This window comes from Rhea pennata, chromosome 4 (assembly GCF_028389875.1).
Source record: "Rhea pennata isolate bPtePen1 chromosome 4, bPtePen1.pri, whole genome shotgun sequence".
Taxonomy (NCBI): Eukaryota; Metazoa; Chordata; class Aves; order Rheiformes; family Rheidae; genus Rhea; species Rhea pennata.
The window spans coordinates 13,953,518-13,975,394 of NC_084666.1; the positions used below are offsets into that span (position 1 = coordinate 13,953,518).

The 21,877-nt window shown below is 38.6% G+C and overlaps 1 protein-coding gene across 1 annotated transcript in view; it reads right to left on the bottom strand.

Annotated features, from left to right (window-relative positions):
- Window positions 1–21,877, bottom strand: part of STK32B (serine/threonine kinase 32B) — a 161,479-nt gene that overhangs the window by 68,943 nt on the left and 70,659 nt on the right. The window lies entirely within an intron of this gene.

Here is a 21,877-nt window from a genome sequence, read left to right on the forward strand (position 1 = left end):
TGCTGAGAAGTGATCCACAGTGATAATGCCTCTTCCATCACCTTTATCCTACGAAGCATCTAATGTATATTGGCTACTGTTTTAAATAGTTGTCTTTTGAATTGTAAAATATACGCTTAAAAAATGAAACAGAGTGGGTTCTCAGAAAATCCATACCAAACAAACAAACAAAAAAAAAGCGGAAAAGTCTATATTAGATTATTTTAATTGGCAGCTACATACAGTTTCACTTTTATTCCCAGGCTTGCACTTTCTGGAATGAGGCACTGCTTAGGGGTTGTCATAGATGGTTTGTTTTGAATTTAAATGCTTTCTATTCTTTCAGCACACAGTTCTGAGAAGCAAGTGTCTCTAGGTACTCTGATCTTCTGTTGCATTTCTGTATGCCTGCCAAATGCCAGGAGGGGAAAGCCATTTTATCTGCATTAAGCTTACTTCTCAATAAGTCAAATCACTGAAAGAAAATACTAAAGTAGGTGGCACATGGTGTCTACTCACCTCCAGAGACTCAGAATTTCATTACACAAGAAAAAAGAAGGCTTTGATTATATTCAAATTACTCTGAACATTGTGCAATACTGAGCCTGGAGTAATCTCGAAAGGAAGCTTAAATATGTAGTTGATGTTTAAGACTTTTTTCTTTTTTGACACTGCTGTATTTTTAAATAGAGTAGTTGTAGCTATGAACACATGTAATGAGAGATGTAATGAGAGATACTATTTCTTCCTTTAGTTACTGCTTGAATAAAGTAGATTTTCTCTGGTTCCTTTTCATGGAAGAACACAGAAGTTAAAGACTGAGAACTTCATACTTAAATGTATAAATGAAATATTGTGTCTAGTCTGAGACTAAAGAGCTCTCACAGTGTCTAGAATCATGCGATTACATGTCAGTAGGAATAGTTTTGATGCAACTCTGGTCTCGAGAACAAAAATGTCCTGAGTCATTTCTTTAATGATTCAGCCGTCATGAGGGAAACGGTGAGGCAAGGTAAAGAGTGACTGTTGTGAACTTAGTTTTAAATTCAGCAACTACTCCCGTTCTTGGAAAAATGATGAGCATGTTTCAAAGTGTACCCATAAATGTTTGGTCCTGATAAAAGAGCCATCAGAACGATCCAGAAATAAATGTGAAATCTTGGCCGCACCCAGGCTGGAAATGGATTTTCACTCCAGGCTTGAGCCTGCTGACGCACTCTGATTTCCTGTTCAGCGTGAGCGGCAGGGGATGGTGGCACTTTATTATTTCCAAAGTAAACTTTGATGTGTCTGTGAATGATGAATAATTTAAAAGAGATCAGAAATGGAAAGAGCTGGTACTCTGTCCCATTGTGTTATGTCAGAAGATAAGAATATTTGAATAGTCTTAGGGCATGCATAACCCTCAGGTGCAGAGGGTTGCATGCTATTTCTGCCCACATACTGTAACAACATAAGAGTAACCACCCTGGGTCGGTCTAGATATTTATCTAACACGACTGTCACTGAAAAGCAGATGCTCAGGGAAGAGTAAAGAGTCATATGGAAATACATAATGCTTCCCACCAGGACTCGGCCAACCTCCGCTCATATACAGCTCTGGGACTTTCTGGAACTTTTGGGGCATCTCAGGGAATCCAGGGTGAGAAGTGAGCGTCCTGGGAGCTGCCAGACCTGTTTGTGAATGATTAGGTTCCTGCCACAACATCTTGCCTTTCAGACAAACTTATTAACCTAAGTGCAATTCTTACAAACACAGTTACAAGGCTTCTAGCCGAGACTCTACCCTTGGAACAACATAATTGGAATCCAAATGGACAAAAAAAAGAACAAAGCCTGCAGAGATACATGAGTATGGCTAATGTCTGCATTCACCACCCTTCCCGCATCTGTCACAATCGGTGAATGAAGCACAGGCCAGCTTTATATACGCATTAAAGCCAGAATGATAGTGCACACTGAGACACAGCTCTTACAGTTTTGTATACTCTCTCCGATGTTCTCCTCTCTCACTTGTAGCCAGATTTTTCTTTGTTATTTATGTTGATGCAAATCTGTGGTAACTCTGCTAATCCTATGGTACCTGTTGTGTATTTATACAGGTTTGGCTGAGTATGAGCTGTTAATGTCCAGTTAGAAAGAACAGGTACTGTAGGTGGACACGTTCAATATTCAGAGTGGACATTTTCACCCATGCTAAATTATATTGCATCTGACACGGTGCTAATGGTATGCATATAGCCATGGATAATGGCATTTTCCCTGCACTGTTGATCCAGTTGGCTCAAACCTGCATGGATGGCATTTCTCAGACTGCCAGGTTCAGATCATGAGGAGATAAAAGGTGCTGCAGACAAGAGATTTCTGGAGGATAAATGAGATTATTACACTGCACTTCTATACCTACAGCCTAGAGGAGGACTAGGACATGCCAAACAGCAGAAGGCCTTTGGTGGTCACTCTGCTGAGTAGTTCCCACAGCTAGAGTTTTAAACTACTGAGCAGGAGCCTCCAGGTCCTGCTGTGTGGCTGGGAAGTGACTGCTGTTACTCCTGCGCTGTGCAGAGGACCCACAGAACTTGGTGCACCAGCTCCAATGGGATTCGTTCGTCACAGTCACAACCTGTTTTGTTCTCTGTCTCTCTCCCTTATACAAACCCGATATTCCTTCTTTGCACAAGAAACAAAGTATTCCCTTTTCAATATTTCAAGAAATAAGTAGGTTTGATTTATTGGTCCAAGGATTGAAATTGACAGAAGGTGAAACATTGGCCCCTGAAAAAATGAATCTTTAAAAATTTTGCTGTGGGTTGCGGAGGGGCTCACGGCAAATCAGCCAAGGGGAGATCAGCTCTTGGAGCAAGCACTGTAATTCTACTTTTGTAAGCTTCTTATCTGCTGAAAGACAAATGACATACAAGAGGACTGATTGATTCTGAAGTAAAATCAGAGGTTGTTTTGGATTTTTTTTGTTAACCAGGTAGCTGAGAAATACCTTACTGAATGAAATAAGGCCTTGTGACTACTACTGAATACCATATTACTAAGTTACTGTAAAGCCACAGGCTTAATCCTCGCAGAAATGAGAGAATAAATGGCTTGTAGTTAATTGCTTTCTTTGGATTCTTCTTCTTCTTCTTCTTTTTTTTTTTTCTCCCCCCCCCCCCCAAAAAAAAAAGCAGTGTCATGAAGCAGTCATGGAAACAATTCTAATTACAGTACTAGTCTCTGCTTTCTCTTGCTTAAAGAGAAGTTTTCATGCGTTAGAATCAGCTTTCTTCAAATTAAGATAAAATAATAATGCCCCTAGCAACAACAAATTGGATTTTTGATTTTTTTTTCAGTCTGGAAGATAAATTACAATTGAATAAACTCCTCCATGGAAACAAATCAAAACAAAGCACTTTCTGAATGAGTTATATTTGTTTTCATATTTATATCTCTCTATTTGATTTTATAATATCTATATTTTTATATTTTTATCATATTTATATTTATTATTTTTCTCTCTGTCTCTTTACATAAGCAGTTAAAGAAGAATTATTAAGATCATTTTCCCCTTTATAGTCTATCTTCTTTGTTAGCTAGGGTATTTTTTTGTTGAAATTCTGCCAGATGAGGCACCCACTATCCAGCCTTCTTTTTTTCAAATGTATTACTTGCAAAAACGGACCTTAATTTAAGAGTAAAAACACATAATAAAGACTTCTCCATTAAGCCCAAACCAAACTTTATAAATCTGAGGCAATCAGCTAGGCAAGAAATGCACAATTCAGACATTCAACCATCCGCAGCTCTGCTTTCTAGTGAGTATGATAAATGATTAAGTCTTGGTAGCTCCTAATTAGAAATTTAAAGCAAGATCTTTTCCTAGTTTTCCCTGGTAGTAATACAGGGAAGAGATAATTTTTTTAGTGATGCAAAGACCCTCTGATTATAGATTTTCTTGTGAACTGGAAAAGTAGATAAAACACACCAGAGACTGAAGTTCACTTTACAGATATCCAGTGTCAGCAGAGCAGTGCAAAGCAGAGAAGTGGAGCAGTACATTGGTTCCTAACTTGGCAGCTGAAATAAGGAACCCAAAGGGCTTAGGAAGGATTGGCCTTATGCCTCAGTGCTTTACGAGTCCCCTCTCCAAGCCCTGCTCAATCCTGCTGCAGAGCCACGCAGAACTGGTCTGAGTTAGTAATGCTTTGAGGAGCCTTCCAAACACAGACACATCTCAGCAGAAAAGGCTGCTCTTTAACTTGCACAATCCCATTCAGCCTCCAAGAGGGGGCAGGCAGTTGATGGTGTAATTCTCCTTAACTGGTCAAACTGGTCTCTTTCAGAGAAGTCACGGGGTTGTATCTGGACTACTTGGTTTCTCCTTTTAAATAGATTGTTCAAAAGTAGATTTTAAATTTCATGTAGGAGTGCAAATTCCAGAACCCTTACCCCCAAATCAGGGTTTTCATCGCTTCCAGGTCTCTGAGCAGGAATCTCCTGCTAATGTTTCCAAGGATCACCAGATCCTGCAGAGTCTGTATCGCACAGCAAAATTTCCCAAAGAACCTGTGTACCAATACTTGCTAATCTCTTGGAAACTACACCATTAAGCTGTGGATCCCAAAGGTCTGAGAATCCTTCTTCTGAAAGTAAAACAAAACTGAAGACTCTGAGATCTTTATTTAGTTACAACCTTTTGAATAATGCCCTGCTTTCTGCAAGAAAATTCTGCTCAGCTTTCCTATTGATGAAATAGCAGCTTTCACCAGAGTAATTGCCACTGACCTACTCCATTTTTACATTATGGGTAGTTCTGCACAGCTCCAAATATGAAGGCATCACTGTGCTACCTTCCTAAAAAACAGAAAGCAATGCTGCACATGTATTTGGTTAATAAGGATGCACAACACGCATGACTGTTCTGAGACAGGACACAGGCTCTGCTCTTTGGCTTCTCCAAAATTCTTAAATAAGGCTTTCACAAAATAACTATGCATAGAAGCTGTTTATGGATAAATGACAACAGAAAATGCCAGTAGATTCTCTACAGAAAAGCATGAGGTGGCATGGTTAGTGCATCACACTCACAAGACTGCATAATGCACAGGAACCCCATCTCTCCTTCTTATCTATATGCCTTACAATGAACATTAGTATTTATCAAGATAAAAGTGCCAGGTAACAAGGATCCCATGTCTAACTACCTTGTAATTTGCATGGCCAGCATATATATAATGGTTATGATATTTTGCCAAGCTAGAAAAGCATCATTTTATCTTTCCTTTACAAAGTGCAAAGATCTGAAAAAGTATAGCACACAGCCTATAACAGTTATTTACTTGAATTGAGTGAAAAATGGAACAACAAAAAAAGCAATTAATGGTCTCTGTGCAGCTTGTGACACAGAATACATAGCAGAGAAAAGTAAGGAGGTTTGCCTTGAATATATAGTAAAAAAGAAAATCCAAAATTTGGAAAATTCACTGCTTTAACTTTTAAATTGAAGGAATCTTGTGCTGGGAATTAGTAAGAAAATATATTAAAAGCTGACAAAATTACTAATACATATATGCTATAGATTGTGCCAAACAGAAAGTTTTGGTTAATAAAGAGAAATCAAACCACTACAACATTAAAGTATGGCATAGTACACAATGCTTCTTAATAGTCAATGGTATTACAAATGAATTTCTAAAGTTAAAGGCAGCTTGCACCTTCTTCATGTACAGTTAATACATTGTCCTGCAGTTAAGACAATTCTGTCATAACATCTCTGTGTAAGGGGAGGGCATAATTCATGGCTTTAGTGTCATTATTTCTTGATATGCTTGCCTTGCTTTGATCTCTTAATAGCCCGGTTTGTGTACTGTGTTATAGAATACTCCTCACTCCTTTGCTGGGCAGTAATAGGGCCACCAGAGACTGACTGTATTGAAAAAAAAAAGAATATCACTTAAAAACTTGAATAATTTGGGTGTGACAGAGAACTATGCCCTGAACAGTTAGGTGAAAAAGAAATACAAAGTATGGCTAATAACACCTTTATTTATTCTTATGTCAAGTCATTAAAACTTGGCTGTGCTTTAACTGCAAAGATATACTGAAAACTTTTATATCCAAAACGAATGGGAACAGCAAATACTTATATTTGAATTACTTGGTTTATAAAATGAGATGAAACTAATTAAATTTCAAGAAAGTTTGTGTTTTCTGCCAGTCAAAGAGAAGCTTTAAGTGACAAAACACCTGATCTATGAACTGCTTAAATTAGAGCATGTACATTTGAAATGTTCTTTCATAATGTCTGTCTTGCATTCATTTCTATGGATTTCTTTTATCCCTTTGTAAAAGGTAAGCACTGGTTATTGGTATTTGCAATTTGCACTTGCAAACCATTTTATAGAAGTCTTTTGTTGCAAAAAAATGGAAACACATTTGTTTCCAAACTCAGAAAGACAAGAGCCATTTTTCCAAAGGCTGTTAAAGACAAGGGACAATTAATTCTTTTATTTCTGTATAAATATATAAAAATATTTTTGAAGATTACATTAAAAACTGTTCTATAAAGTTGTTTCTGCCTATTTGAAATTGCATTTCAATTTCTATTTAGCCCTGATGTGACCAAAGGGAATAGCTAAGAAAATTGACTAAATAAAGACTAGCCTGAAATAAAGCTTTAAGGTGCTCTGAGAATTTCTGTTGTAGCAAAGGTACTAAGAAATAGGCTATGAACTCATTACCATAGTATATATTCATATAACTTAATACCAATTCATATTAGCTCCAAACCAGCTAGGGGCTGTCAATTAGACCTATTTTAGTATTCATCTATACATGGAAGAAGTGGGTTTTTCCTCCTCCAGAAAGATAAAAAGAGGCCAGAAACCCTCTCTGATCTGAAAAATAAATGCTCCTCATTTCTTTCGGCAATAGCCATAGCATTAGGCTCAGCTCATCCCAGGTACGCTCAGCAACCAAACAGCAAGCAGGCAGCAAAGAACAGTAACGTCATAAAGGTATAAAAGCAAAATGCAAAACAAATAAGCACTGTTTACTGTTTTACTATGTACTATGCCTCTGCCTAATGAAATAATCCTCATTACTGCATTTTTACATGCATAAACTACATTGATAAATGCTATGTTGAGCTGCTGGAATTCTTTGTGAGTCCTAATCACCTGAGATGGTTCACCCCAGGGCTTCTTCTCTTTCACTCCTTCATCTGGCTCTAATCACCCATATCTTGTTCCCTCTAAAGACAGTATCTTTATTTCTGCCTCCCATTTTGGATGTGCTAGCTGAGAATGAGGGCCATTTGAGAAGCGGGTAATGGCAATAGCTTTGGACATTTTGCCTATATTTAATCCTGGTATATTTTACAGTATGGTAGAGAAACCGTGTGATCAAAATATTGGTAGTCATCTCCTGATTAGACACAGTTCTTTACCGTTCCCCTAAATCACGTGTGAAGAACTTAGAGCCAGCATTTTATATGGACCACAACCAAGTGATATATTTTTTATGTTAGTATTGAACAGCATTCACTGAACATTAACACAAAATCATAGAATATTTAAGCTGTAAGGACTCTCTGGAGGTCACTAAGTGCAACCTCCTACTCAAAGCAGGGCTAATTTCAAAGTTTGATAAGGTTACTCAGGACCTTATTCAGACAAGTTTTGGAAATCTTCAGGGATGGAAATTCCACAGCCTCTCCAAGCTATCTGTTCTAGCCAGTCATTGAGTTTGGGGGATTTTCCCTGCTGCACCATGTCGTTATTATCTCTTTTCCTTTCCCTAAGCATCTCAAAGAGTTTTTCTCCCTCTGTGTATATTGCCATCCTTATGCCACCCTCTCTGTGAGTGGAAGACTGCAATTAGATCCCCACTCATCCTTCCTTTCTCTTCTCCAAGCTAAAGACACCATCAGCTACCACTTGAACATCATATGCTCCAGAAACCTAACCATCTAAGAAGTTCTCAATTTGACTCCCCATCATTTGTTGATCTCTTGTCTAGAGGGCCCCAGACTGAAGACACTGTTCCAGATGGGACCCACAATGTCTGCTAGAGGGGAATAATTACTTTCCTCAGCTTGCTAGCTATGATCTTGCTATTGCATCTTGGTAAGTATGATGCAGGTTTCCCAAAGAACATGAGGACAGGCAGAGTCAGAAGAGCCCAGTAGCTTCATGTCCTAGCTCTGCTCTCTAAACCAGGAACAAACCTGCTTCTCTAAAACTTAACAGTCTTGTAGCGAAGGGCCAGATGATCTCACATCATGAAATATCAAGGCAGAAGAGGGTGCGGACAGCATGATGGGTCCATGTTGCTGGGATTCTGTTTGGCATCAGCTGTCTCATCCTGTTTCCTGCATCGCAATAAGAGCAACCAGAGGAAGGGCTTTGACTGTCATGTATCCTCCCTACAAACTGCTCAGCAAACTCCACTACTTAGTGGGAGTACCAATTTCCAACTTTGCAATTGGTCAAGAACTTGGTTTTATATCTTCTGGAGAAAAGGGAGTGCATGAATGGAACTAGATAATCGAGTCCATGAAATATTTGCTTTAGTGATTGCTGCTGACCAAGAAGCATGATTTCCAGTTTGAGAGGGTATCTGGCAAAACTGCTGGCTAGCCATTTGGAAGAGATATGATAGAGATGCCCAAGGCAGAAAATCACTCCACAGTATTTTTGAGGTAATAAGCGACATTTGCTGAACCCATCACAAACATTTGTTTGGAATCTGGAAAGTTTCAGACAGATAGGCAGAATTTCCGTTGCACTATGAATGACTAAAAGCAGAAAAGCTACCAAGCAGCCACACTGCTAGCTATTGTTACTGCTCTGACAAGTTTTTTACACCCATAGACTAATAGTGATTCATTTTTTGAAGTCCTCCATCTCTAAAAGTACTTTCTGGTGATTTATTTTTCAAGAGAAAATTAATTACTCTTCCAGATCAGTTACTCATATGCTTGCAGACTTGATGGCACAGTGTCATGATAAAGTCTGTGTTTTCTATTAGGCCAATGATAAAATAGAACTTGCAAATGAATGCAAGAGAGACTCGTGTCTCAGTCTATTTCCGTAGGATTTTAAGCAGATGTGGATGCAATATTGTCAAAGCTCATTTTATTTTTTCTGTTATCACAAAGAGCATGGCAGCTTTCACCAAGTTCGCTTAGTTTTCAGTCAGCTTCAATCTTCATCAACCTGTTTTTCCACGTATTTTATCTTCCATATATATTTTGTTGAGAGGATTAAGGAAAAGTCTCTGCTATCTCCTCTTCTATATATAGCCCTTTTTATGATAGGTACATCATAATTACACATGAGAACCCTATTCTGCTTGAGTGAATAATAGCATTTAGAGAAGGCACTTGAGATTTGCTCATATTCCCAGCTGAATGCAGACTCTAAAATCCACTCAGCTATGTTGGAGATGTGTTATGACTGGCTATATTCATTGTGCTTAATGAATATTCTCAAAGTTCTTCATTATCATTTCATGTTATTATCATGGCTAATTTATATCACTTCATATGCATGTGGCACTACAGCAGTAGCAATTATTTGTAGAGTGCCAGCTAGTCTCTCTTATCCCTGTTTGTCACAAACATGTGCAATTGAAACAAGCAACAGACAGCCTATACAAAGAACTCAGGGAAAATACTCAGGCGAATGAGTGCCCATGACCCACCCAGGAAACAAATTTCCAAGAAAGGTGGATTCTTGGAAAAGAGAGAGAAAGAAAAAGCTTGATGGGAAATGTAAACTGAAAACATGCAAATTTCAGAAGCAAGTCCAAAGCCTTCAGCTTGCAAAGCCTGGATCTTTTCATTTTATCAGCTGATTGGCTCTCTAAGCTGGGCCTAGATACAAGAAAAAAGAGCCCTTAAGAATAGAATTCGAGCAAATATTTGTCCCATAGAGCAGTTCCTCTGTTTCTCTTTCCTCTTTCTCACAATCTTGCTATCTGATATTCACAACACTTACTTCATCCAGTGGAAGATTAAAAAAAAAGGAAAAAAAGTTGTTGCCAACGTCTCTAAGCATAGACAGAAATCACTAAACAAGGATTTCAACCAGACTGAATAAACCAAAGTTTCAGAGTATTTGGCTCTAAGGTTTGGCTGAGGCAGCAGGAACTATTGAGAAACCCAGCTGCACGTTTAGATTCATAGTTTGGTGTTATCCGAAGTTCAGCAGTCAAACCTGAGGCGGATTAAAACAAATGGCCTCCAAACTCTCCCCAGGTTTAGCTTCAACACTGTTCTATTTCGGAGACAATTTTTAAAACTGTTTTTTCAGGTTTATAAAGCAAAGAAACATCAAAGATGCAGCATTCACAGTTAAGCTTCAATCATACAAAGATTTAACCTTCAGCACAAGAAAAGTATCACTAAATGAAAAATAAATGAACACATTTTGAGGATAAGAATAAGCATAAGTCTTTGCCATATACAGTGTCATACACTGCAGGGATTGTGTATGTGTATCTATTTGTGTGAGCACCCTGTATGAGTTGAGACTTAAAATAGAGCTTCCTTTTCTATTTAGCTAGACCTGAACCAGGTTTTCTTCTGAGCTATATGAAAACCTGCATTTATCTTCATATGGGGCCTAGAAAAAGCAGGTCAGGCATACTTTGCCTATGTACACCTTCTGTATTTCATTGCCTTGTTGGAATTTGACAGGCGTCCAGTTATGCCCTTCCCTCTGCCTGACTTTGCTGGAGATCAGAACGCCTCTGCTATGATTTGCCTTCTTTTGTTTTTGTGGAAGAAATACCCAAACACTTGTCAGCCAGTTTCCCACAGAATCTCCCCCTCTCTGACACTACCCTTAGTGAATAAAAAACATCCAAGTTTGGCTCAAAAAGTTTCACACAAGGAACTCCTCCTATTTTCTGAAAATGACTCACTTAGTTTAGAACTCCAGTGGTAAAGCATAGCGCTTGCAATCCCATGTAGCTGCCTGCTAACATTTTTAGAGAAATCAGACACTCCTCTTAGTAAGATATAGCCTGTCTTTAAATTATGCAACATTTCCAAAATGCTGCTATAAATTAAAAAAGTTGAAGTGAAATACTGTTCACGCTATTGGATTTTTACTAGTGCATTTCAGGCTGCCTTCTCAACAGCACACTAGCTATTTTGTAAGCTTTCCAGGCCCAAAAGACACAACAAGTTTTGAATACTAATCTGAAAAATGGAGTGCAGAATATAACAGGTTTATTATCTCACTGTAACTATAACTGAGGACAGAAAGCTATTTTCAGTTTCAATTTAAATTTTCATTTTTTTCCTCATAAAAATTTTCCCTACAATCAACTTTTCTAGAAAGGATGTAAGATAGCAGCATGATTTAAGAGATTCCCCAAGCAGCATGATCATCTTTTCTTTTTACTCACGTATCAAATTTTGAGAGACCTTGGAAAACTTAGAAATGAAAAGATTTTATTTGCCTTTCTAGAACAGCAGCCATAAACCCAAATGGGACCAGATGGGTTACACTCAACAACTTATTAGAGCTGAGCTTCTTTAGAATTAGTTTTACTCTATCTGCATTTAGGCACCTTATTAATGTGCTTTAGGTTAGAAAACTAGTTTCTCTAAGAAATCTGTGCAGTAATTAGAGAAAGATGGACACCTCCAGAGGAAACTCTGTAGATATATAGGTGTACTCTGGAGATACCCTCTTCTTTCCATTGATTACAGAGGAAAGAAGGCTGATGTCTGAAGTTTACCAGGAATAGTTCAAGTCCCTTCTGTGCTGACAAGTCCCTGAAATGACCAGATAGTCACTCACATCAATATTCACATATATGCTATAAGGATGAAGAATCCTCTTTAGAATAAACCTTTCTTTTTAGATTCTGTTTAAAACTGACTTCATTTTTATTATATATGAAAGCTTCAGATAAAATTCTCCCTTACAATATTGTGCAGATTTCAATAACTTATAATTTATTTCTTTGTCCTGTTTTTGTTTTCAAAACCCAGCTCCTGACCAACACTAGTACAAGCATACCTGATGGAAGTGTATGTTTCTTGGGCCCTTCTGGCCCAGGAATGGGGTTTTATGATCTCAGTACATCACAATAGTCTATGATAAAGAACCCTAATTCTGCCCATTTTCTTTTTGTTTAAATTTTTCTGGGAACCACTGTCACTGAGCCACAGTTCTTTATTCATGCCAACTGCTAACAAAGAGTAATATTTTTGAACTGGCAGAATTTTATGTCAAAATGTAGTTCCTGAATAATCAGATCTCACTGTCACTCTTAGCTGCAGCTTGTTTTCCCACTTCCCATTATAGTCACAATAAATGGTGAGATTTGATGTAAAACTCAGGTATCTCTTGCCTTCTTAGTTTATAGTTGGGTTTATCAGGTTGATTCAGAGTAATAGGAAAGAAGGAACTTCAGCTGTCAACTACTACAGTTCTATCTCATCCCAGACATTTGAATTTATTCTGCAGAATGGACTGTCAAGCCTTCAAGATTTACTCTTCATTTTTAACTTTAACCTGGCACACTGATGTTATTTGTGGTAACGGCTTAGTGTAAATGAGGTACAGGAAGCAGGAGCATGTCAAACCATCAGGAGTAAGGAAGAGACCCAAATAACAGCAAAGAAGATCATCTGTGAAAGTAACATTGTGCTAAGGAGGGCTCATTAACAGAAGAGCAATCTGTTCTGGGACTGCACCGCAAGCCTATTTCACCAGGCATCTTGTCTCCTAAAGCAAACAGAAGCAGATGATCAAGGAGTAATATAGAAAGTACACATAATTCCTCGTGTGTACTACTGCCCAGCTTCCACATTTATAGCTGCCTGAGTCACTATTGATTCATTAAGGATACAGTGGTTATTAATTGTACAGAAGCTAGCAATGCGCTTACCGCTGTCTTTCAGGAAGACTTCCCTAGCTACACAGCCTGCACTGGAACAAGCATCCTACAGGCAATATCTTGCATTGTTGGTCAAGAAGATGAGACTAAGTCGGGTGCAGTCATCGTGAATGCCCAAATCTACAGCTCGAGAGATACAGTGCTTCCTCGACAGTACTAGTGGATGAACAGTTTCTCTTTCAGGCTGTTCAGCGTGACAGGATCCAATGCTACTTCAATTCCTGACCTGTTCTGCCTCATCACACACATGGCCTGATCTTACCCGGAATCTCTCTCAACTGTTTCTTTATGTAGAAAATGGTGGGGGGTATGAAGAAGGAGATCTAAGTAGCAGTGCTTCAAGTTTTGGTTCACTGCAGTTCAAAACACCCCTAGAAAATCCCAAACTTATTCAAATCCTAGTGCCTAAGCACTACAAGAGTTGCTAGGACTTCTACAACAGTCAAAGTACAAGATTCTTGTGACTTAAAGATATTATTATTCTTAATTCAGGATGCAAGGTAAAAAAAAAAATAGCTTCTGGGTGCATCTGAAGTATTTCCTTCAGATATTTCCTCAGGAAAATATGCTCCAGAAGGTTCTGAGCTTCTAAGTCTGCTAGGGAGTTTGGACCCCAGGGCACAGGAAAGGTACATGCTGACCTAAAAGCTTGGGAGCTGGGCAGTCCACCCTCTGGGATGGGTGGAGATCTTGTCACCTAAGCAAACCAGAAGCCTGCATGCAGGGGAAAGAGAAGAAAGCCAGTCTAGGAGCCCTTTATTCCTCACAACCCATTAGCAAGAGAGCCCAGAGTCTGGCAGTCTAAGAGTCCTCCAGGCAAGAGGAGAAGAGGGTGGTTTTCCAACAAAATTTTTTCTTAATTGGCATGTCTTCAGAACATTTGATTCACTTTAATTTAGGTTTTCCTCATAGAAACAGTTCCCTTGGAAAAAATTCACCCAGCTCCAGTAACAGCAAACTTGCTTTGCTTCATACAAAAAGAAAATCATCATAAACTCTCCTCCCAAGATTTTTTTGTCTATATTTGTAGTAATAATTGTAGTGGATCTGACACTTGTTGCTTAGGCTGGCAGCTGGAGAGGGCAATGGAAACAATATTTGAGGATATTCCTTTAATAAGTTCATATGAGACTGAAAAACATGTTGGATAGGGACTGGGTCTAGGAAAGAAACACCAATTTGTTGTATACGTTAATCAGACCTTCTAGCAGAGGTTTAAAACAGTTTATACACTACAGGAAATTGAAAGGGAAAAATACTTTCAGCATACAGATTTGTAGACTGAAATAGTAAATTTATCTAAGAGGAAGCAAATAACTATAGAGACCATCCTTTGTTAACAGATGTGTCAGCTGTGGTCCTGCGTACAGATTCAGAAATACAGCAAAGTAGTCAAGCAAACAAAGTCTAAGAATGAAGCTGAGTAACATCCTAAAAACAAGGGTGGGAAGGCAAAAATCCTCATTTCTTTCTTTGTTCCACGTTCTTCTGTAATTCTTACACAATATCTTTAAATAGGTACCTAAACAGTCAGAAAATATATTTATACCTATAGGTTGGCTGTGTAAACACTGACTCGACTAAAAATCTACGTAGACAACTGAGTATTAAACCAGTGGTATAAATCTCTCTATCACTTCTCCTCTCTTCAACAATGGTGACAACATCCAGCAACCTCATGGACTTGCAGTGCAGAGGAAATAATGTGTGCAGAGCACTCTGCACATGCTATTGAGACCATCAGCCTACCCATCTGGTCTCTGGCTCTGCCTCAGGAATATAAATTTTAATACAGGCCATTGGCGTGGCTGGTCTGCAAAACAGAAATGAAAAGCAAGAACGGGCATAGTGGTTTTGCAGCCTTCCACAGGCGAGGCAAATATTGGCCTTGTGTTGCTGCTCTGCTTTTTGTCATCAGCATCCGATTTTAACATGAGCACAGATTTTCTGCTAAGCAGCAGCAGATCTCTGGCGTCAGTCTTGCAGTCCAGCTTCCCAGTAGAGGAGCAATAAGTCACCACCTATTTGACATGGAATGGCCTATGGAAATTTAAGAGGAAACCAGACTGACATTTACTTGTCTTTATCCACTAGGCTATTACATAAAAGAGGAAGAAGGAATGGCATTTGCACCGCTGTCATTTGAAAAGACGACTTGATCCTAGTTTTACTTCTGAAAAAAAAGAGGCTGGTTACCAACAGGCAGGAGAGCAGTCTGGGCTGTGATTCTCAAGCAAATGAAGACACCTTCCATACTGGGCTCAGTGAGGGACCAAAACCCTCCGAAGAGAAGAAAAGAGTCTTTTCCTAGGGACTAGCTGTTCATGCCTTCCCTCTGCCAGGTGGGGTTTTACATACTCTGGCCCACAGAGTCCAGATCACCTCCTACTTGCATTAACAGACCCTGAGATCTCTGCTCCAGGGCTGTGCTTGTGCTGGTTTATATCATGCTTCTTGATGCTAAAGCACCTTTGTTCTATTTTGGCCCTGCACCAAAGCATATCCACACCAAATGGTTTCCTGTGAACTGTCTCTGATTTAAACATTGAGTAGTGACTCGACTATTTACATTTCTTCTTACAAAAAAGCAAATACAACCCAGAATCTTAACAGCAAGTCTTCTCACCTGCTGGGATACAGGTCTTTTTTAAAAAGCCTAGTATTTTTTTTTTTACTATAACCGACTGGTATTTTGTTACTAATAAAATGGGGGGGGGGGGGGAGGAGCAGCACTTAAACAGAAGAGCTCAGAAGTGATCACTTTTGTAATTTGACATTTATAATGTGGCATACATGATGAAAGTCTGTGCTCAGAAAGATAAGGGCAGAGCATGACATAAGAATTCACCTCAAATGAATCATCGGGGGAGTAATATTAAGCACAAAAGTGGGCTAATACGATTATTTTCCCAAATGCCAGACTGTAAATCACCATATCTCACAGCTTCAAGGCTGCTGTCACTATTTAGAAGAAAAATGATTAATTATGAAAATACACACTGCATTCACATCCATTGAACAAAACACCACAGAACTGGATAAACACAGGCAAAACAATTACCACAGAAGAAAAAAGTACTTTTAAAAGAGCTATTTAAAAGACCTATCAGGAATGATGAAGCATTTGCTTCCTTCTTCTGCTGCTATAACTCACTTGCTTTGTTATTGGCACCATAGATGCATCAGTTGTCAAGAAGACAGTCTGCTGGGAACAGGAAAGGAACCAGAACATCAGCAATTACTGTAATGTCAGAGGGGAAAAACTGCGCTATCAGCTGATGGCAGCATGAGGCCAGCAGGACTGAAGTTTGGCCTGCGTGCCAGCAGCATAAATTGTGTATGAAATGAATATTTAAAAGGTAGGAAGGAAACCCTTTGAAGCATCAGGGTTTAATCAGAGAGCGGGCACAGAAGCCAGTAGACACTCCCTACCTACCTATTTTCAAACTAACAGTTTGACAGCTGGGGAAGTTATTGCAGATCTGTTTCCTTGCCACTTTGTGTGTCTTAGGCCATTACAAAAGGGCTTTTGTGAAAATTGGCAAATTACACTGAGGATGTGGAATATCCCATTGTACATACATTATTGTCTTTGGTAATCATGAGGAAACACGTAAAGTAACTATTTACAATAGAATCTGTACTTGCACTTTACAAACATTAGCTATGAATTTCTCCTACTTAGCGATATAAGCAAAAGTAAGATTCCTTTGCCACTTACACATTGATTTAACAAATGTTGAGAAGTTTTAAACTTAGTCCCTTACAACAGAATGTAAAGATGCTCTTTTGTTATGGATTCACATGCAATAGTGCCGGATAGAGGTTCAGAGAAAATACACATTTCCAGGCTGGAATAGCCCAGGGGCACCAAGAACCGTGCAGAACCTTCACAATGACTATTAACAGGGAACTGTCACATTCAAACCCTGGGTTTTGGGACACCAGAACCAGTATTTGTAGCTAACCCAGAAAGCTCATGAGGACCTCCTGAAGGCTCCAGGGACAAGGGAAATCCAGCTGATTCTGAGAGGCAGGGCTTTACATTTTTTCTCTCTTTCTTGTCGATAGGAAAACTTGAATTCCATGTCTATTGATTTTTTTAAATGGAAGAAAGGCTTTGACATTTTCTATTTTTCTTTCTTGTGGTACTTTCTGTAGATCTCCAGCCATTTTCAGTCAGCTGCATAATTATGTTTGGTGTAGCAAATTCCTTGCTGATGATGCTGATGTTTTGTTTATACATTTGTCAGACCTGCTGACACACACACCTAAATTTTTCAGAATTCTGATACACACTTTTCCCCCATTATATTTTATAGATTGAATATTATTTATTCAATAATGTAATTTTATACTATTTATTTGCTTAATTACCATCAGAGATCTATTTTTATCTGTATGTATTTGATTAGTAATTCATAGATACTCAGTGACTGGTTTTGGTCTATTATTGCTCTCTTATCTCTTGCCTCTTGACACAGTGGGTCAAAATCTGAATTTTGAAACCTGGGAAAACTCTGAATGATAAGACTTTGTAGCAGCCGCAATTTCTTCCCGGTTCCATACTGACAACAGTTATTGTTCCTACAAGCACTGATGTGAAGCATAGAATAGGGCTATGAGCAGTTGAATCTTTATTTCAAGAAGCCAAACTGGTATGAAGTACCATTTTAAAAAATGTTAGATTAAATCCTCAATATATTGGCTTTGCTAAATCAGCATATTAGTTACTTTTATACATTTTAGCTTGGTTTTTTATACATTTTTATACATTTTAGCTTAAAATGCAAAAATTAATGCAATTTGAAAATGCAACCTTCTGTTTTGAAAGCAATTTTCCAGCTAGCTCCCATTCCAGTTGAGAACAACCAGTTTTTTGGCTCTCCAAAGAACAGCTATGAAGTAGTACCAAATTCAGGGAATCAATCCCTTGATTAAAATAAAACTAAAGTGCTCATACCTCATTAGCATTAATCTCATCTATTAAATCATTGTTGTTGTCACCTCTCCCAGAAAGTCAGACCCATTTCTTATCATAGGAGTTATGTGCCCTCACTGGCTCTTTCTCACTGTTCCCTGCACTGCCCAGACACATGCTTTAGAAACTATAATTCTTCATACCCTGTTTTTTCTTTGCTGCTGTTCAACTGTTTGTCTTACCAAACGCATGCCTTTAAGACGAGATTAGCATGCAACCTGCTCCATCACATCCTTCTGTTTGTCCACATTGCAGCCAGTTCGCAGAGGCAATCTGTGATAGTGTGTGAGAGTTTATTGGTACAATAACATGCCACTGCTAGTGTTAATTGCTAATGTTAGATTTTTGACATCAGAAGAAAAACTCTTTGTGTAAATCCACTGTGTACTTTGTCTTCTTTTATTATTATTATTATTATTATTATTCTCTCCTCTGTGGATAGCGATTCCTTTCTAGACTTTGGGAGTCAGAAGACATAGCACAAACACTTTGAGCTTTTCAAGACAAAAAATATGAGCTCCTTGCCAAAGAAAGTGTTTTAATCCCCAATCTTTATGCAAAAGGGGAAGATTTTTAAAGAGAAAGAATATCACAATGATATGAATTACAGAATTTATAGAGCATTTATAGGCCTCAAGTGCAATACTGATTAATGACTTTAATTGCATTCACAGCATCCCTGTGATTTATCTACATTCTGCCAATATTTGTTCGAAACGCAAAAATAACAAAATTGCTGAGGACTTAATCTCTTATCAATAGAGGAACCTGAAACTCAAAGGTCAGAATTTCCCAGTTCCTAGCAGTTAGCCCACTCCACTGTAAGAATTCAGCTCCGCCCTGACATCAAACAAAGGAAAATGCAGTTCAGCATCCTGGAGTCTTAAGGATTGTAATAACATATCTCTTTAACATCTGGATTTAACCCATAACTAGTTTTTTCTAGTGAGTCACAGGTACAGTTCTTCCTTGAACTTCTTTGAAAAGTGGGTAGAAAAATGGGATATTGATGTTTCAGGTGATTCAAAAGAAAAGGGGGAAAATGTGGTCATGAAAATCTCAGATTTGCTACTTATTGCAGAGACAGTATCTGAACGTGTGGTGGCAGAGGAATGGTCTTTTAATGCATTTCTTATGATGAAATCTTAAAAGAATGATGACATGTAAATCAGGACACTTGGCATTCACCCATGAAAGAAGTGATATGGGAAACAGACAAGTTTAAAATCTAATGCCTAATTTGTTACACTTAATAATCGAAACAATGTTTTACTTCTTTAGCTGAATTACCAGATGTTTAATCAGTAGAATCTATAATTGTTAGCTACTGCTCATATGAACCTGAGAACTGTTCTGCCAGATTGGTTTCTGGGCTATTTTAACTGAAAACATAATTTGCTACCAGTGTTGGGATGTTAATTTTAAATTACGAGTGGTCAGATTGTTAACTAATATTGGCATAGGCCTTTAGTTGAACACTTTGTGCTATTCCTTACCACTCAATTCATATGCAAGTGATTATATGGCACAGCAAACACAGTGACTGTTATTAAAAAATGAGGTTTTCCTTAGGAAAATTAACTCAAGCCAGTACAAATAAGCAAGAAAGAAGAGTACTTGATGCAATGCCTGTGTATATATATCATGCTTCATATGGTTTACAGAGAGTATTTGAAAATGTACATAAAATACTGTTGTGGAAGGTGTGTGAGGGAGTCTGTGTGTTAAAGCAAGGATTTACCCGACTTTAAGTCTTAATTTCAGTGTAGCAGGGTTATGGTTGCAGTATTATTTCTGAACTTTTCAACTCCACTATGTACCTACTGGAATGACAGAGAATTATAGCAGGAGGTGGAATGCTATCCAGGCTCAAGTCTGAGTTTTGAATATGAATGGCTGTGTTATCTTTGCACAAATAGAAAAGCAAAATAGCAGCTGATAATTTGCAACAGAATAAAGGTATATAAGAAAAGATAAGTTAATTTGCAAGCTTTTCAATTTTTATGGAAGATTGGAAAGCAAAACCTAGCAAGAAAGATTGTTTCAATTTGTATGTTAGAAGAGTACTTTTAAGGGAAAAAAACAACACATGAAAATAAATAAAGTGAGAACAATGAGGAAGGACAGTATCTCAACAGGGCATTCTTCAGTTACTTATCAAAGCTTGTCAGGTAGTGTCACACCACACAGACCAGCTATTTCCCAACAATTGGAGAAAGCTCCCAAACAAAGAATAAAGCACAAAGAGAACATTTTTGAAGGAACATCACCATCAGCTTGTTGAACCAGCCATTTTCCATCTGTTGAAATGAACTTCAAATATCTTAGTTTACAAATAAGACACAAAACATAAATTGAAAAACCTCTAGCAGATGCACAGTACATTTGAGTCGACTTTTAGCAAACAGCACTTACAAGCCAGATCTCAAGCAGTGAGGCTGTGGGGCTAGCACTGCAATTGCACACTATTACTTCCTCCTCAACTGAGAAATTTCTTCCTTTTTCTTTACTGTGTTGAGACATATTCACTATGCCAAAACTCTTACAGATTGTCCTGAAGACTCAGCTCAGACTCTTTTTAACAGGATGTTAAATGCTCAAGAAAGAAAAAGGTACTTCTGAGGTATTTTGAGGCTTATCTGAGAGCAATGGCATGTGCTGAATCTTCTGGTGTTTCAAGCAGGTCCAGCACATCCTGGCCAACATGGTGCCACAGATGGATTTTAAACAGGGATATTCCCCTGGGAGCATGAGTAGAAAAGAAAAGCTCAATCTATTAAAAAAAAAAAAAAAAAGAAAGAAAGAAATCTTGTCTGCTCATGATGTTACGCTGATATTAGACCTTCCTATGAGAGCTGACATAAAAACAAAGGTCATACAATGTCCTAGTTCATGTGAGTACTGGGAGTGTTTCAAAATACAGGCTACTATATAGATAGCAGCTGTTTCACATTTAAGGTTAGGACAGTCAATGATGACTTTTCCTGTAGAAGATGAATGAGCCCAAAAGGCACCAGCATGTCAGAAGGCCTTTCATGTAGCAGTGTTTTACATAGCCATAAGCTTCATTCGTATTCCACCTGTGTACAAATGCCCTTCTATCGATCCTACTGGCATGCATGATCATCCTGGCAGCCCCTGCGTGCTCAGCCACTCCTCAGAACCCTATCAACACACAGTGACATCCTTTTAAATGTTACTCCATGGCCACAACTGTGTCACTATCCTAAAGCAAAGTTCAAGCCATGCTCTTCTGGAGTTGAGTTAATCCTTAATAGAAGTTGCAGAGCTCTGCTTTAAAAGTTCATCAAGCTAATATGGATAATGTTAGGTCATCGTAGGATAAATGACTCACTATCACACACACAAAAGAGCACAGAGACACTATGGTGGGTGGGGGAACCCAAATAATACCCTCACGTGGCTCCTCCTAGGGCTGTCACAGAGCAGCCATCAGCCCCATAGGCGTGGGGTGACACTCATCATGGTGAGTCAATTGGAGAGGCTCCCTAAAGCACTTACACACCGAAGGAGGTTACTGCCTAGAGGTATGAGATACATTAGAGGATGCAAGGGAAGAGCATTTGGGGATTGTAAAAGACTTAGGGATATTCAGGAGAGGAACCAAGAGCAGAGAAAGGGAGGGAGCAAGATGGTCAGAGGAGGAACAAGCATGGGAAAATAGAAGGATAAGGGAATAAAATGAGCTGGTTGCACAAAAATGGTGCATGTGTGTGTTCGTGTGTGTGTAGGTCTGAGAGCCAACAGCTAGAGTCAGACCACTTATGTGCCTAGGGTGGCAGCAGCTGGAAAGCCTGGGTGCCACTGGTGTGTTTGGGCAAACGTGGGATTTTCTGTCTGCATTGATCTGTGTGGCTAGCCATGTCTATATGCATGTTTGCACTGCCGCGTATGCTTGTGTGTGCACACCTATTGGAAAGACATGCTCAGCATTGCTAATTGTAGGACTTGAGGTAATGGATCTCTGTTCAACTACCAGATTCA